This window comes from Lynx rufus, unplaced genomic scaffold (genome assembly GCF_022079265.1).
Source record: "Lynx rufus isolate CCGP_SWC_20201006 ecotype Redwood Valley unplaced genomic scaffold, mLynRuf1.p SCAF_8, whole genome shotgun sequence".
Taxonomy (NCBI): Eukaryota; Metazoa; Chordata; class Mammalia; order Carnivora; family Felidae; genus Lynx; species Lynx rufus.
Window position 1 is genome coordinate 62,091,738 of NW_025814896.1, and position 17,695 is coordinate 62,109,432.

Sequence of the window (17,695 nt, forward strand, 5' to 3'; positions counted from 1 at the left end):
CTGCCTTCTACTCCTTCTGAGGGCTGGGCATTGGCTCAGGGAGTGTCAAGGTTGAGCATACTTGCCTTATGCACCTAATTGTGCGTTAGGACCCTGGGCATTGGTGAGGGTCTGCGCTTGCTCTATTAGAATCACTATTGTTAAAGGAGCACCACATTAAATATAAAATAAAAAACAGCTTATCTGGTCAAGAAAGATAAAGACCACGAAAGGAATAAAAAGCCCTTTTCCCCCTTTATAAACAAAGGGACCCATATTTTCATCTTGGACTGGGCCCTGCCAATGATGTAACCAGCCTTGAAAATCCAACATACAGTGTATATATAAATAACTTGTTAAGCCAAGGTGTCCCTGTGCAACTTAACACTTAACACAGCCCCAACACAGACATATCTGTGGTGGTCCAAGGATGACAGGCTGTCACACTGCTCTCAAACACACTCCAGTCCTATGGCCTGATGAGCAGCTCAGAACAATGCAAATCAGCTACAGACAACCTCAGCTTACCCTTTCCTGGGAAGAAGCTGTAACACATACTCTTAGATTTGTGATAGTCTGTGTATGAATGAATTACGGTTTGTTTGTTTTTTTGTTCATTGCTAAATTCCATCAGTAGAGTCCTGGGGAGGCACAAAAAAAGTAAATCCTAAGCTCTTCCCTTAATTTCAGCTTTCATCGGAAGTATGGAGGACAAGCTCAAGTTGTCTTCCACCTTTGTTTTTACTTTTTACCCTTGATTTCCACAGAGTATGGTTGCAGTGTTACTACATATTTCTGAACATGTGTCATCATTCAGACAAAACACAATTGTTGTCCAAAGTGGGGCTAATTTTTATTCTAAGTCTACCATGATCATTCCTGTGAACTCTCCACTTATTTGTGTTGCTCTGAGGATATTTAGTCCTGCTCTTGTCACTTTTTTTTAGCAATAGCTGACTAGAAGGACATGCTCCTCCTGGTCCTGCTCTTGGACAGCTGGTGAGAGCAGAGGCTATGCACTTGAGCCCTAACATCAGTCTGGGCACAGAAGAGAAGCAGATGAACCAGGCAGGGGCACCTGGGGTAAGCAGAGCTCAGGGCTCAGAGGGCAGCAAGATGAACCTGAAAAATAGCCTTCCTTATGCCCACACACTTGAGGTCCACAAAGGAACATAGAGAACATGAGCATGGGACTGCATTTGCAAAAAGAATTAAAGCATACGCAGGGGAAGATGGCAGTGGAATAGGAAGATGCTAGACTTACTTCATCCCTCGAATGCAACTAGATAACTGTCATATCATCCTAAATACCCCAGAAATTGATCTGAAGACTGGCAGAACAAACCCCAGAACCAAAGGTAGAGAAGAAGTCACATTGAAGAAAGTAGGAAAGGTGGAGACATAGCTGAGGAGAGAAAGAGATCTTGGCCATGCAGTGAGGAGGGAGCCACAACTGCAGAGAAGGGTGAAAGACAGACTAGCACACAGAGGAGCCCACATAGGGTAAACAAATCCCCAAAGCAATTGGCTTAGGAAGCAAGACTGGCTGAATTCGTGAGTTCTTGCAACCAGTGGGGCTTAAGGCCTGGAGTTTTAAAGGTCAGTGTGCTTGGCTCTGGGAAAACTCGGAGGACATTGGGGCTGCTCTTGGACAGAGGCAGGCAAATAAGCCCAGGAACACACAGCATGGAAACAGCAATCTGAAGAGCACCTGTAGTACACAGTGGGGAGGTTAATTGTTCATCTTGGAGTATGTCTCAGAAAAGCAGTGTTCACAGAGAGACCCCTCAGGAAACAAAGGAATTGACCAGCACCATTTCCTTCCCCTGCACCTCAGCATAAACATGGAGCCACCTGTGGGAACAGCACAGCATAGACACTCACTAATTTGCCCCCCCCCCCCGCCCACCCTGGACTCTAGTGGAACCACCTCTCCCAGTCATGCTTGCTTCAGTCTCAGTGCTGCAGGCCCCCTTCTCCAGAAGACCTGCCCAAAGCCCTGTAACACTTCATCTCCTGACCCAAGAGTTTTGTGCAGCCTCAGTTCCAGCAGCAGTGGTGACAGGTCTCATTTCACAAGAGACCAAACGCTCCCCACAACAGGGAGAGAGCCTCTGCAGATGACAGGACTGAAGGATAGAGTGGCCAGGACAAAACAGCAGAGTGCATGCAGTACACATTATAGACACTTCCAGAAGCATCAGGCCCTGGGGAACAGAGGACACCACATAGCAGGGCACTATAAGACCTCTCCTTCATAGGCCATTACCCTCAAGAACAGGAGACACAGCTGACTCTCCTAACACAGATAAACAGTCACGGAGACTTAGACAAAATTAGAAGAAAAATTTACCCCAAATGAAAGAACAGGACAAGGCCACCACTAGAGATCTAAGTAAGCAAAACAGAAATAAGCAAAATGCCCAATAGAGAATTTAAAGTAATGATCCTAAGGATACCTACTGGACTTGAGGAAAAAAATGGAAAACGTGAGTGAGACCCTTAACACAGAGATAAAGAATAACATAGCAGAGATAAAGGGCTTAATAAACAAAATGAGAAATACATTTGATGGAATAAAGAACAGGATGGAAAAGCAGAGGAATGAATTAGTGGTCTAAATGACAGAGTAATGGAAATTAATCAAGCTGGACAAAAGAGAGAAAAAAGAATTTTGCAAAATGAGAATAGACTTAGGGAACTCAGTGACTCCATCAAATGTAATAACTTGCATTTTATAGGAGTCCCTATAGGAGTTCCTATAGGAGAAGACAAGAGAAAAGGAGGCAGATAATTTATTTGAAGAAATAATAGCTGAAAACCTCCCTAATCTGAGAAAGGAAACAGATATCCAGATCCAAGAGGCACAGAGATTTCCTATCAAAATCAACAAAAGCAGATACACACCAAGACATATTGTAATTAAATTGGCAAAATATAGTGACAAAAAAATTTTTTTAAGCAGCAAGACAAAAGAAGAGAGTAACTTACAAGGGAAAACCCATAAGGCTAGCAGGGGATACTTTAGAAGAAACTTTCCAGACCAGAAGCGAGTGGCATGATGTATTCAAAGTGTTAAATGGGAAAAATATTCAGCCAAGAATACTCTAGCCAGTAAGGCTATCATTCAGAAGAGTAGGAGACATAAAGACTTTATCAGACAAACAAAAACTAAAGGAGTTCATGACCACTAAACCAGCCCTGCAAGAAATAATAAAGGGGATCCAGGGGTGCCTGGGTGGCTCAGTCAGCTGAGCGTCCGACTTTGGCTCAGGTCAGATCTCATGGTTTGTGAGTTCAAGCCCCACGTCGGGCTCTGTGCTGACAGCTCAGAGCCTAGAGCCTGCTTCAAATTCTGTGTCTCCCTCTCTCTCTGCCCCTCCCCTGTTCACACTCTGTCTCTCCCTCTCTCTCAAAAATAAATAAACATTTAAAAAAATTTAAAGGGGATTCTGAGTGGAAAGGAGGGGCCAAAAATGACTGTATAAAGGTAGGAAACACAGAAGCAATAAAAATGAATGTTTCTGTAAAAAAAATCAGTCAAGGAGCTCATCAAATAAAAGGATGTAAAATATAAAACATATACATAAAATGCAAGAAGGAGAGGAGTAAAGAATGGGTTCAAACTTAAGTGACCATCAACTTAATATAGACTGCTATATGCAGAAGAGGTTATATACAAACCTAATGGTAACCATATATTTTTAAAAAACACTAATAAATATGCAAAGAACAAAGAGAAATAAATCCATATATGTCACTAAAGAAAATCAGCAAACCATGAAAGAGGGACAAGAAAAGATGAGAGAAAATCTACAGAAAAAACCCCCGCAAAACATATAATAAAATAACAATAAATATATATCTATCAACAATTACTTTGAGTATAAATGGACTAAATGCTCCAATCAAAAGACATAAGTGACAGAATTTGGCACAAAAACAGACACTCAGATCAATGGAACATAATAGAGAACCCAGAAATGGACCCACAAACATATGGCCAACTAATCTTTGACAAAGCAGGGAAGAATAGCCAATGGAATAAAGACAGTCTCTTCAGCAAATGGTACTGGGAAAACTGGATAGAGACGTGCAGAAAAATGAACCTGGATCAGTTTCTTACACCATACACAAAAATAAACTCAAAATGGATAGAGGCCTAAATATAAGACAGGAAGCCATCAAAATCCTCGAGGAGAAAGCAGGAAAAAACCTCTTTGATCTTGGCCACAGCAACTTCTTACTCAACACACCTCCGGAGGCAAGGGAAACAAAAGCAAAAATGAACTATTGGGACCTCATCAAAATAAAAACCTTCTGCACAGCGAAGCAAACAATCAACAAAACTAAAAGGCAATCAACCGAATGGGAGAAGATATTTGCAACAACATATCAGATAAAGGGTTAGTATCCAAAATCTAAAGAACTTGTCAAACTCCACACCCAAAAAACAAATAATCCAGTGAAGAAATGGGCAGAAGACATGAATAGACACTTCTTCAAAGAAGACATCCAGATGGCCAACTGACACATGAAAAAATGCTCAACATCACTCATCATCAGGGAAATACAAATCAAAACCACAATGAGATATCACTTCACACCTGTCAGAATGGCTAACATTAACAACTCAGGCAACAACAGATGTTGGCAAGGATGTGGAGAAAGAGGATCTCTTTTGCACTGCTGGTGAGAATGCAAACTGGTGCAGCCACTCAGAAAACAGTATGGAGGTTCTTCAAAAAAAATTAAAAATGGAACTACCCTATGACCCAGCAATTGGACTACTAGGTATTTATCCAAGGGATACAGGGATGCTGTTTCAAAGGGACATATGCACGCCAATGTTTATAGTAGCACTATCAACAATAGCCAAAGTATGGAAAGAGCCCAAATGTCCATCGAAACGATGAATGGATAAAGAAGATGTGGTATAGATAGATAATGGAGTATTACTCAGTAATCAAAAATAATGAAATCTTGCCATTTGCAACTACATGGACAGAACTGGACGGTATTACGCTAAGCGAAATTAGTCAGTCAGAGAAAGACAAATATCATATGACTTCACTCATATGAAGACATTAAGATACAAAACAGTTGAACATAAGGGAAGGAAAGCAAAAAGAGTATAAAAACAGTGAGGGGGACAAAACATAAGAGACTCTTAAATATGGAGAATAAACAGAGAGTTGCTGGAGGGTTGTGGGAGGGGGGATGGGTAAGGGGAATTAAGGAATCTACTCCTGAAATCATTGTTGCACTATATGCTAACTAACTTGAATGTAAATTAAATAAATAAATTTTAAAAAACTCAATAGATATGTAAAAAAAAATTATAGAGAGCAAACTGATGGTTACCAGAAGGGAGATGGGTGGGGAAATGGGTTAAATAGGAGTGCAGCTGTGATGAGCACCAGGGGTTGAATCACTATATTGTACCTCTGAAACTACTATAACACTGTATATCAACTAAGAGGAATTAAAATAAAAACTTTAAAAAAGAAAAAAAAAGAAGAAAACTACAGATCAGTATCTCTCATGAACATGAGATATAAAAATTCTCAACAAATGCTTAATATATTGAGTCCAAGAACATATAAGAAGAATTATCACTACAATCAAGGGAACTTGCCTCTGATAGGTAAGTCTGGTTCAATATCTGAAACTCAATTAATGGAAGCCATTGAATCAACATACTAAAGAAGATAATTCCTATGATTATATCAACAGAAAAAAGAGTTTTGATAAATCTAACATCCATTCATGATACAAAATCTCAAAAGCTAAAAATAGAGAGGAGCTTTATTAACTTGAGAAATATAATTTACCAAAAACCTGCAGAGAACATTATATTAATGGTGAAAAACTAAAAGCATTCCCACTATGATTGGGAACAAGCAAGGATGCCCACTCTCACCATACCTAAAGTCCTAAGCAGGTATCTTACCAAAAAAATACACAAATGTCAAGTAAACATATGAAAATATGTTTAGCATCATATATCCCTAGGGAACTACAAATTAAGACAAAATGAGAATTCACTACATATCTATTAGAATGACTGAAATACAAAACATTTATGACACCAAATACTGGCAAGGGGATGTGGATAAAAAAGGAACTTTAATTCATTACTGTTGGGATTACAAAATGTAATCACTTTGGAAGAAAGTTTTACAATTTCTTAAAAATTAAAGACACTCTCACCATACTATCCAGCAATTTCACCTCTTTGGTATTTGAATTAAATGAATTAAAAACTTATGTCTACACAAAAACCTGCACACAGATGTTTATAGCAGCTTTATTCATAATTACCCAAACTTGGAAGCAATCAAAATGTCCTACAGTAAATGAATGGACAAATAAACTATGGTACATCCAGATAATGGAATATTATCAAGTGTTAAAAAGAAATAAGCTATCAAGACATGAAGAGACATAGAGGAAACTTAAGTTAATATTGCCAAATGAAAGAAACCAATCTGAAAAAGCTATATACTATGTGATCCCAATTATATGACATTATGGAAAAGGCAAAACTATGAAAACAGTGGAAAGATCAGTGGTTGCCAGGGATTGGGGAGGGAGTGAGAAATGAATAGGTGGAACACAGAGGGTTTTTAAGGAGTGAAATTATTCTGTATAATACTTGACCTAAATCTGAGACCTGAAACCATAAAAATCCTAAAGGAGAACACATGCAGTAACCTCTTTGACATTGGCTGTAGCAACATTTTTCTGGATGTCTCTTAAGGCAACGGAAATAAAAGCAAAAATAAACTATTGGGGCTACATCAAAATAAAAAACTTCTGCACAGCAAACAACCAACAAAACTAAAAGGCAACCTATGGAATGGGAGAAGATGTTTGCAAATGACATATCTAATAAAGGGTTAGTATCAAAATATATAAAGAACTTATCAAACTCAACACCACAAAAACAAATAATCTAATTAAGAATGGGAAGAAAACAGGAATAGACCTTTTTTCAAAGACATCCATATGGCCAACAGACATGTGAAAAGATGCTCAACATCATCATGGAAATGCAAATCAAACTACAGTGAGATATCACCTCACACCTGTCATAATGGCTAAAATCAACAACATAAGAAACAAAGATGTTCGTGAGGATGTGGAGAGAAAGGAACCCTCATGCACTGTTGGTAGGAATGCAAACTGGTGCAGCCACTGTGGAAAACAGTATGGAAGTTCCTCAAAAAGTTAAAAATAGATCTACCCTGTGGTCCAGCAATCACACTACTTGAAATTTACCTGAAAAATACAAAAAATCTAATTTGAAGGGATACGTGAACCCTGATATTTAGAACAGCATTATCTGCAATAGCCAAGATGGGGAAGCAGCCCAAGTGTCCATCAACAGATAAATCAATAAAGAAGATGTGGTATATACATGCAACAGAATATTACTCAGCCACAAAAAAGAATGAAATCTTGCCATTTGCAATGACACGGATGGAGGTAGAGAGTATCATGCTAAGTGAAATAAGTCAGAGAAAGACAATACCATATGATTTCACTCATATGTGGAATTTAAGTAACAAAATAAATGAGACAAGGGTAAAAGAGAGTAAAAGACAAAGTAAGAAACAGAATTATAGAGTACAAACTGATGGTTACCAGAGGGGAGGAGGATGGGAGGATGGGACAAATAGGTGATGGAGATTAAAGCATATACTTGTGGGGCACCTGGGTGGCTCAGTTGGTTAAGCGTCCGGCTTCAACTCAGGTCACAATCTCGCCATTGGTGAGTTAGAGCCCCATATCAGGCTCTGTGCTGACAGCTCAGAGCCTGGAGCCTGTTTTGGTTTCTGTGTCTCCCTCTCTCTCTGCCCTTCTCCTGATCATGCTCTGTCTCTTTCTCTGTCTCAAAATTAAATAAACACTTTTAAAAATTAGAAGAAAAAAAAGGAGCGCACTTGTGATGAGCATCAGGTGATGTATAGAAGTGTTGAATCACTACATTGTACACCTGAAACTAATATAACACTGTATGTTAACTAACTGGAATCAAATTAAAAACTTAAAAGAAAAAAAGAATTAAAGCACAAATGAAGAGCCTTCCTCCAAGAGGCCCCTAAGAGACCATGAGTGAGACCACTCCCAAAGCCAAGCCAAGCCAACTAAAGCTAAAGTTTTCTATGGGGTCTCTGGCAAATGTGTTCAGCCAACTTAAGGTACTCCCTTAGCCCACTTACCCAACATTAACAACAAAATATATGTTCCAAGGGGGACTGATGGCAAATGGGTATGAGGACTTTTACTGGGGTGCTAGAAATGTTCTAAAATTGGATCCTGGTGGTGATTGCACAACTCCGTACACTTACTAAAAGTTATTGAATTACACCATTCCCTTGAGAATTTCTATGCATTCTGATCCTAGGTCCATTATTGCATTTATGTTCTTGCTTTTAAATCAATTTTACTGAGGTATAATTTACATATAAATAAATGTATAGTTTGATGAGTTTTGACAAATGTATATATCTATATAACCACTGCCAGTCATGATACAGAACATTTCCATTCTCACAAAAAGCTCCCCCCTCACTTCTCTGTACTCAATTCTTCCCCAACCCTGCCCTAGGCCACCGCTGGTCTGCCTTTCGTCACTGTAGATTAGTTTTGAGTCTTCTAGAATTTCATATAAATGTACCCTTTTCTGTCTGGCTTCTTTTGCTCAACATGTTTCTGAGAATCATCTTATGCCTTTCTTTAAAAATAAAACAAAGCAAACTTGCATTTGTGGTTTCTCCAAAGTGAGAAAGGCATCTCTATGACAAGTTCTCTGAGCCAGGACACAGACTTTCTACATTAGTCTAAGGCCCCGTCTGATAATATATCTCTCAGCAGTGAGTTTGGAAGAGGAAATTTCACTTTTTAAAAAATTTTCACTTCTAATGTAGAATGAATCTTTTTATTATCTGTTACATTTTTTAAAAAGAGGAGAAAAGGGTTTAGGTTGGAGGTAAAGAAACACACTAAGACAAAAATATTTTAAATGAAAACACTTAAAGATGTCACATATTTAAAGTTTAAGCCAGGTGACTAATTCCTTAGGAAAGGCAGAATGTTTGATCTTATGACATGTAGTAGACATTCAAGTAATTATTGAAAGATTGAATGAATTTGAAAATACCTACAATACTCATGGGAACAGATAATATCTCTCCAACCTTGCCTAAATTGCTATATGAAGCAGTCAGTGTTAAATGTGCCCTTAGCCATGGGTAAATTTTTCTCACAAGATAGCAAAAAGTCACTTGGAAGGTATGGAGTGACTTTTTTTTAAAGTTTATTTATTTTTGAGAGAGGGGGAGAGAGAGAGCGAGCACAAGCAGGGGAGGGGCAGAGAGAGAGGGAGAGAATCCCAATCAGTCTCCTCCAGCATGAAGCCAGATGTGGGGTTCAACATGGGGCACAAACCCACAAACCGTAAAATCATCACCTGAGCTGAAACCAGGAGTCACACACTCGACTGACTAAGCACGCAGGTGCCCCATATGGAGTGACTTTTTTTTTTTACATTTATTTATTTTTGATACAGACAGAGCATAAGTGGGGGAGGGGCAGAGAGAGAAGGAGACACAGAATCTGAAGCAGGCTTCAGGCTCTGAGCTGTCAGCACAGAGCCTGACGCGGGGCTCAAACTCACAAACTGTGAGATCATGACCTGAGATGAAGTCAGACACTCAACCAACTGAGCCACCCAGGAGTGCCTTTTTAAAACAGCTAAGCAAGGAGGGCCTGGGTGCCTCAGGTCATGATCTTGCAGTTTGTGAGTTTGGGCCCATCAGGCTCTGCACTGACAGTTCAGAGCATGCTTGGGATTCTCTCTCTCCCTCTCTCTATGCTGCTCCCCAGCTCGCTCTGTCTGTCTCTCTCAAAATAAATAAATAAACCACGAGGCATCTGGGTGGTTCAGTCGTTTAAACGTCTGACTTCAGCTCAGGTCCTTTCTCTCTGCTCCTCCTCTGCTCATGCTCTGTCTCCATCTGCCTCTGAAAAATGAATAAACATTTAAAAAATTTGAAAAAAATAGCTAAGCCAAATGGAGCTAAATGTGGGTGTAGGCTAACAAAGAAGTATGATAAGTCAAAAGTAAGGCCTGGGAGCCATTATTAAAGCCAAACAGTAGACCTCAAATGGTTTAACCCACTTGAGCAAGGAGATGAGACTATAAGAATTAGCAGAGGAGGCCTCCATGCAGAGCACATAAGTACCAATCTTTGCCTTCCACCATAGAAAAATATTGTTCTATAAAAACTTTCCAAAAAGATTAGATGTTTCTCTGCACTGTTCCCTGACAACATACCCTATCTCCAGAAGTTCCCAAGAACATACTCCAGGAAATCTGTTTCCATAACTAGCACATACACAAACAATGCAAAGTGTCTGATTGGGGTTCCCTTTTCCTGCTATCCTAACTAATTATATCACTTTTCAAATATTTCCATTTAGAAGAGTACCTGGGAATCCAAGCACACTAATTTCTTTGCATTCTTTGTTCCCTGCTTATCTCAGCTTCTATTAGGGATTATTTTCCTTTTCATAGTCTAACCTTTGTCTTTGATTCACTTTGTGTCATCCAGATCCCACAGCCTCCTATCCCTTTACCCATGACACCTTAGGACCATCCACCCCACTGGCTCATCCCACACCATCCTTAGGCAAATCCCTGTTGGCATCAATGGGAGAAATGTTTTATAACTACATGAGTTTATCCATGTGCTTTCTACCCAAGGAGAGCCCTTACCCCATCCAGGGCCTGCCCCTGTCCCTCCCCAGTATTATGGGTTGAACTGTGTCCTCCCAAAAAAGATGTGTTGAAGTCTTAACCCCCAGCACTTCAGAATGTGACTTCATTTGGAAATAGGGTCATTGCAGATGTAATTAATTAAGGTGAGGTCATACTAGAGTAGAATGGGCTCCTAATCCAATATGACTGGTATCCTTATAAGAAAACAGTTATGTAAAGACACAGGCACACAGGCAGAATGCCCATTATGATGAAGTCAGAGATCAGAGGTATGCGGCTACAAGCCAAGGAACACCAAAAATTTCCAGCAAATTACCAGAAGCTAGGAAGATCAAGGACTGACTCCTCTACAGGCTTCAGAGGGAGTATGGTCCTGCTGACACCTTCATTTTGGACTCCTAGCCTCTAGTACACTAAGACAATCAATTTCTGTTTTCGTAAACCACTCAATCTGTGGGAGTTTGTTAGGGGAACCCTATGAAATGCCCTAACAAACTGCCAAAATGAAACCAGAGGATAGCCTTCTTTTCAAATTGACTATCATCTGCTCTCAGAAGCTAGTCACGGTTAGGAGCCACTCCTTCCAAATCCCATTTAAACTCCCTGGTAAGGTAAAATTTCTTAAATAGTGTTTTTGTTTGTTTGTTTGTTTTGTTTTCCTGGCATTTCTCCCAAGCAAATAATCAGAAACATGATAGGGTAGGGGAGAGAAAAAATATCAAAAATACTCTTCCTGAATTTTGGATTTCCAAGCTTGGTACCCCGAGGTATGTGGAGTACTGAAATATAAGTACTATGTCTAGGAGAAGTGAGGTTTGAAGAATGAGGCCAGGTTAGAAAATCCAGCCTCTGTTGGTGTAGAGGAAGGAGGATGGAGAGATGAGGTGAGAGCAGAGGACAGAAGGGTTTCAGGGAGAGAGGCTACAATCAGCTTACCTGGAAGAGTCCTGGATAAGGGTGGAGGTGAGGGGAGGTAGATCCTGGAACAGTTCAAACTATTTTATAAGCATTTAATCCTCACAGATAGCTGTGAGGTATTAGTTTTTTCATGTGAGGGAACAGAGGCTTAGAGAGATTAGGTAATTTATACAAAGACATACCCAAGGAAATAGGTGTGCTAGGCTAGCCTCCAAGATAGCTTCCAATGAGCCTTCTTCTTGTTATTCATGTCCTTCTGAATCAGGATTGGTTGTGGGACCAAGAGAATATGACAGAAATGCTAGCATATCACCTCCAACACTAAGTCTTAAAAAGATGTGTGGCTTTGGCCTTTTCTTTCTTCGATCACTTGCTCTTGGAGAAATTTGTTGCCATGTCATGAGGACATCCAAGCAGTCTATGAAGGATGTCATATGGCAATCTCACATGCCAATAGGCACATGGGTGAAGCATCTTAGAGGTGAACCCTTCAGTCCCAGTCAAGCCTTCAGATGACTGAAGCCTTAGCTGACATCCTGACTGCAGGTATATAAGAGATTCTAAGCTGGAACCACCCATCTAGGTCGTTCCCAAATTCCCACTTCACTGAAAATGCAGAATAAGAAATATTTGTTGCTTTTGGTCACTCTGGGGTGACTGGTTCTGTAGTAATAGATAACTAACACAGCAGAATATAAACAGAAAATTGTCTGACCACTAACCATGACATTAATCCCTTCACAGGCCCTTCTGTCTTCTACCCTTTCTATAATCAACAATAAAAGACATTAACAATTAATATTCAAAATGCCAATGTCATTAAATATTCAGGCAGAAGTTTAAAGAAGGGAGAGGAAAGATTCTGATAGCCACAGAAGGCAAACGTAGCAGGAATGGAAGGTACAGTGAGGGCATAAAAGCAGTTAACCCACAACTTTAAGGAGTGCTAACTGTGGGTCAGCCATGGGCTCAGGACTTGGTGAGATACAGAATACAAAAAGGGTCAGTTCCTGGCCCCAGTGAGCCTACAGGCTAGCTTGGGGAATCTGGTGTGAGGGATAGTTAAGTATAAATTGGAAGAGGCAGGAGGGGAGACTGGGGGATCCTAGAGGCACAGCTGGGAGGTATATCCAGGAAATGTACATTCACTGTTCCGATGGGATACTTTTGGTTCTTTTCATTCTGAAATCAAACTGTCAACAGTCTGGGGACTTGAACCTGGACACATGTGGACAGCAGTGGGGACTTGAACCTGGATACATGTGGACAGCATCCCAAGATGTGTCCAGTACTGGGGCACAATGGTACTCAAGTCACCTTAAAGTGCCTTATTCAAACAGCACTAAGTAAATACCTTTTGAGCTCTTCTGCATGCAAGGCACTGCGCTTGGCATTGCAAGATCTACTCTCAAGGAGTAGAGTGTGAAAGAAGCGCTCAGAGTTAGAATCCAAGAAAAATATTCAGTGTCCATGAAGTTGATGACACAACTCAAAGGCTAAATAAATCCTAGCTAGTGATGTTCAGTGGCAGCTGGAGGATTGTGGTCTGGGCAGCAGGGATGGCCACTGAAATGAAAGGCTCTAGAAATTGGGAGCTTATTGATAGGTTTGTCAATGCTGTAGTATTGATGAGGGAGCATAAGGCAAGCTGACACCCTGCAAACCAACCCTCCCACCCAGGTGGGATATGTGTGACATTCCTCAGGCACTCCTGGCTGCCCAAGAACAAAGGAAAGGGGAAAACAAATGGTTAGCTGATAAAGGTCACAGTCATGCAAGACCTGAGTCTCCATCAGTTTACAAATATCTTCGTAAATTACATGAAAAAGGCAATCTTATCAATAGCCTAACCTCCAGAAACCTATAGCCCCCAAATCACCCTCCCCTCCACAGCGATATGGGGAACAAAGGCAAGAAGGAAATGGCAGGTGAAATTAAATTTCCTTATAACCTGCAGCCCATTGACAAATACTTGAGGCAAATAAAGTATAACATTTCTCCAGAAACTCCTTACTGTCTTAATGTCAATGTTTTGCTATAGGGAAAAACAGTGTTAGCTTGACAATAGGTAGGCCTCCAGTAATCTGTGAGTCTTCTTTAACTTATGAAAATCCCGTTGAGAAAATTCCTCTTGATTTTTATCTTCCCCAACTCCATAGAATATAACCAGTCACTCTTCACAACCCTAGTGCAGCTCTTTCTGCCCACAGGTCCTGTCCCTGTGCTTTAATAAAATCACCTTTTTGCACCAAAGAGGTCTCAAGAATTCTTTCTTGACCTTTGGCTCCGGACCCCACCATCATTCTGACACTCCATCAGTATCAAGGGAATTTAAATTTTTTTCAGCCAGGAGCTAGAAAAAGCAAGACATAGTTGGGGACAGAATCTGAAAGTTCCAGCAAGAAACATTTCTTATATAAGAACAAAGTTGAGAATCCCATTGAGAATGGAAATTTTGATTAGACAGAGGGAACCAGGAGAACAAGAGTTTGAAGGTCGGTTTTAGAGGCAAGTTCTCAAAGGCAGAGGGATGAGTAGAGGTGGCAGAGTAAATAACCCTTGCCTCCCTGGGGAGTAGTATCTGGTCTGAAAAGATTGTGAAAAATGCAGTCTAAGAGGTAGAAAGCAAGTTCATATCTGGTTGGGGAATCAGGATAGGTCTGTGGAGCTTTGAAGGATAAGCAGGACTATTATCAGCAGAGTTGATTATCTAAGAAAAGAAGAATTACAAATGGAAGAATCATAATGAGAAATGGCACAGATATGGGAAAGTGCAAGGCATGTCTGATGAAGAGCACACACCGGTTATACACAGAAGGGAAGAAGTGGAGAGAATGCTATCAAATAATAGAATTAAAGGGAACTATTTTCCTTCACAACTGGACTATTTGCACTTTGATTCTTCTTCTTCTTTTTTTAACATTTATTTTTTTTGAGAGACAGAGAGAGGCAGAGGATGAGCAGGGAAGGGAGAGAGAGGGGGTTGGGGAGACACAGAATCTGAAGCAGGCTCAAGGCTCTGAGCTGTCAGCACAGAGCCCAACACAGGGCTCGAACTCATGAACTGTGAGACCATGACCTGAGCTGAAGTTTAACACTTAACTAACTGAGCTACCTAGTTGCACTTTGATTCTTAAATCCATTCTAACAGTTCAACCTTTTCAAAAGTTGATGCTACTCCATGGAAGGAACTTACTTTCCTCATCAAGCTGTTGGATCCTAACCATTATTCATGCCCACCTGAAATGACATAAGCCATTTTCCCATATTTTCACATTTTTACCAGCTGTCACTGGTAAATGACCCCATTGTGATGGAGTTGTCATTGACTGCACATAGGCATGTTTAGCCATGTGTGACAGTTTGTGATTATTTGATTGTCATTTCAATTGAGTTATTTTCATTTGGGAGCACCAGGCAAGAATGAATTTAAACTTGAATTCAGTTCTTTAATCACCACTTAATATAACTGTTGAAAGGTTATATGTGATGCAGAACTGAGACTAAAAATAATGTTGTATGCAAAAGACTCCCTTGGGGTGAAATTTCTGGTTTTAAAATGCACTCTTAGGGACACCTGGGTGGCTCTGTCAGTTAAGCGTCTGATTTTTTTAAATTATTTTTTAAATTTACATCCAAATTAGTTTAGCATATAGTGCAACAATGATTTCAGGAGTAGATTCCTTATTGCCCCTTACTCAATTAGCCCATCCCTCCTCCCACAACCCTTCCAGTAACCCTCTGTTTGTTCTCCATATTTAAGAGTCTCTTTGTTTTGTCCCCCTCCCTGTTTTTATATTATTTTTGCTTCCCTTCCCTTATGTTCATCTGTTCTCTGTCTTAAAGTCCTCATATGAGTGAAGTCATATTATATTTGTCTTTCTCTGACTGACTAATTTCACTTAGAATACCCTCTAGTTCCAGCATCTGACTTTTGATTTCAAATCAGGTCATGATCTCACAGTTTCATGAGTTTAAGCTCCAGGTCAGGCTCTGTGCTATAGCACAGAGTCTGCTTGGGATTCTCTCTCTCCCTCTATCACTCTGCACCCACTGCCCCAACTTGTGCTGTCTGTTTCTCAAAGTAAATAAAATAAAGAAGGCAATTTCCCAAAAAGGCTCCAAAAAGTAAGAAGGAGAATAAGAAACAGGAACAAAGCTCTACCTTAAAAGAAATTAGGGGACACTTATAACCCTGAACTGAAATAGATGACAAAGGGCTTTCAAATGCAATGAAGGTCAAGTAGTCACATGGGAAGACAACAAGAGAGGATATCCACAGTTGGAAACATCAGTCAAATTCAAGAAAGCCTAGTTCCTCAAAGTAAATGACAGCCTAAGGTACAAAACCCACAATTTCTTTTTGGAACAATGGGAACAGTGTACAGGTTTGTAGCTCGAGATTCTGTAGAGTGGTTAAATCCAAAGTCTTGACAAATAAGAAAGATGGAACTGAATGAGGAAGGACACAGGCCACATTTGCATTCTGTTGGTGAGGCAGGGTAATGTAAGTAGTCCTGTCTTGCTTAGCTCTTCTAACTAGTGAGAAATAAAGGGTAAAAGAACTCTCACACATGCAAACATCTTTAGCATGGGAAATGACACTAGCCCCTCTTCACTTTAAACCTCCAGGAAGATTTCATCTATTTATAAAAGATTATTAATTTTTTAAAATCACAGAATCTAAACAAAGAGCATAAAAAAGATGAATGTAATAGTGGGGAAGTAGAAGATGAATATTTACCAAAAAGGCTATTGCCATAGAACAAATAAAAAGTTGATTAAACATAGTACCAGAAATCTTAGAAAGAAATGAATGAAGTATTTGCTTATAAAAAAGAAGAGCACAAATCACAGATTTAAGAGCCCAGGAAAGATAAGGTTAGGCACAGAGAAAGATAGAATATGAGTTACTAGAGCATAGGAAAGCAGTGGGGAAAAAAAGCAAAACATTTACAGAAACAAAGACTAAATAAAATAGATAAAGCACACATAAAAAGAGACTTAGCTGAAAACACAGCAAAAAAAATAAACCAGAAGAGAGAATTGAGAAAAGGAAGCAAATGAAATTAAAATGACAAAAGAATTTTTAGTGATTTAGAGATATTTCCAGTTATGATGCAGTAGTTTGTATCAGATCAATCTTCCTATGAGAAAAACAGCAGATTAGACACAGAAGAGGCAGTTAGGAAATTGGAAAATAGGTTAATTGGAAATATCCAAGTTGAAATTCTGAAACAAAAAACAAAGGAGAGCAAATATAGAAAAAGGCATAAGAGATATCTGGGTGAAAAAGTCTGATGTACACAGAATTCAAGTCCCACAAATAGAGAAGAAAGAGAATGTGACAGGAGAGAATATGGCTTATAATTTTCTAAACATAATGGTAAATATCAAGTCACAGATTGAAGAATCCTAGCAGGCTACAAAGTAAACCATACCTAGGCATATCATCAAAGGCTGAAAAACAGAGATAAAGGGAACATCTTTAAAAAATTTCTTAGTTAGAAAAAGAGAATAAAACACCTTACATTCAAAGATACAATAACACTTCCAGATGACTTGCAACAGAAATTAGGAAAGCCCAAAGAAATACATTGTCATCTTTCAAGTACTGCAAGAATTTAACTGCCAATCTAGAATTTTGTCTCCAGGGGAAATAGCATTCAAAAATGAAGACGAGATAAAGTCATTTTCAAATAAAAAAATAAAAAAACAACAAAATCGAAAATCCTTAGAGTCTGTATTTACCAGGAGAGTACCTAATTGAGAACTAAAAGGTCTTCCTTCTACTTTTTAAAAGCCAGATGGAAATTGATCTCATCTGGAGGTGCAGGAAGAGGTGAGGAAAAGCAGAAAAGTAAAAATGAGGATAAATATAATCAATATTGAGTTTAAAAGAGTTTTTTCTTCCCTTGAGGAGTTTAAAATATATGTTTAATTAAAATACATGACAACAATAATACAAAAGTTAAATAGAAGGTAATAGAATGGAAGTGTGCTAAGGTC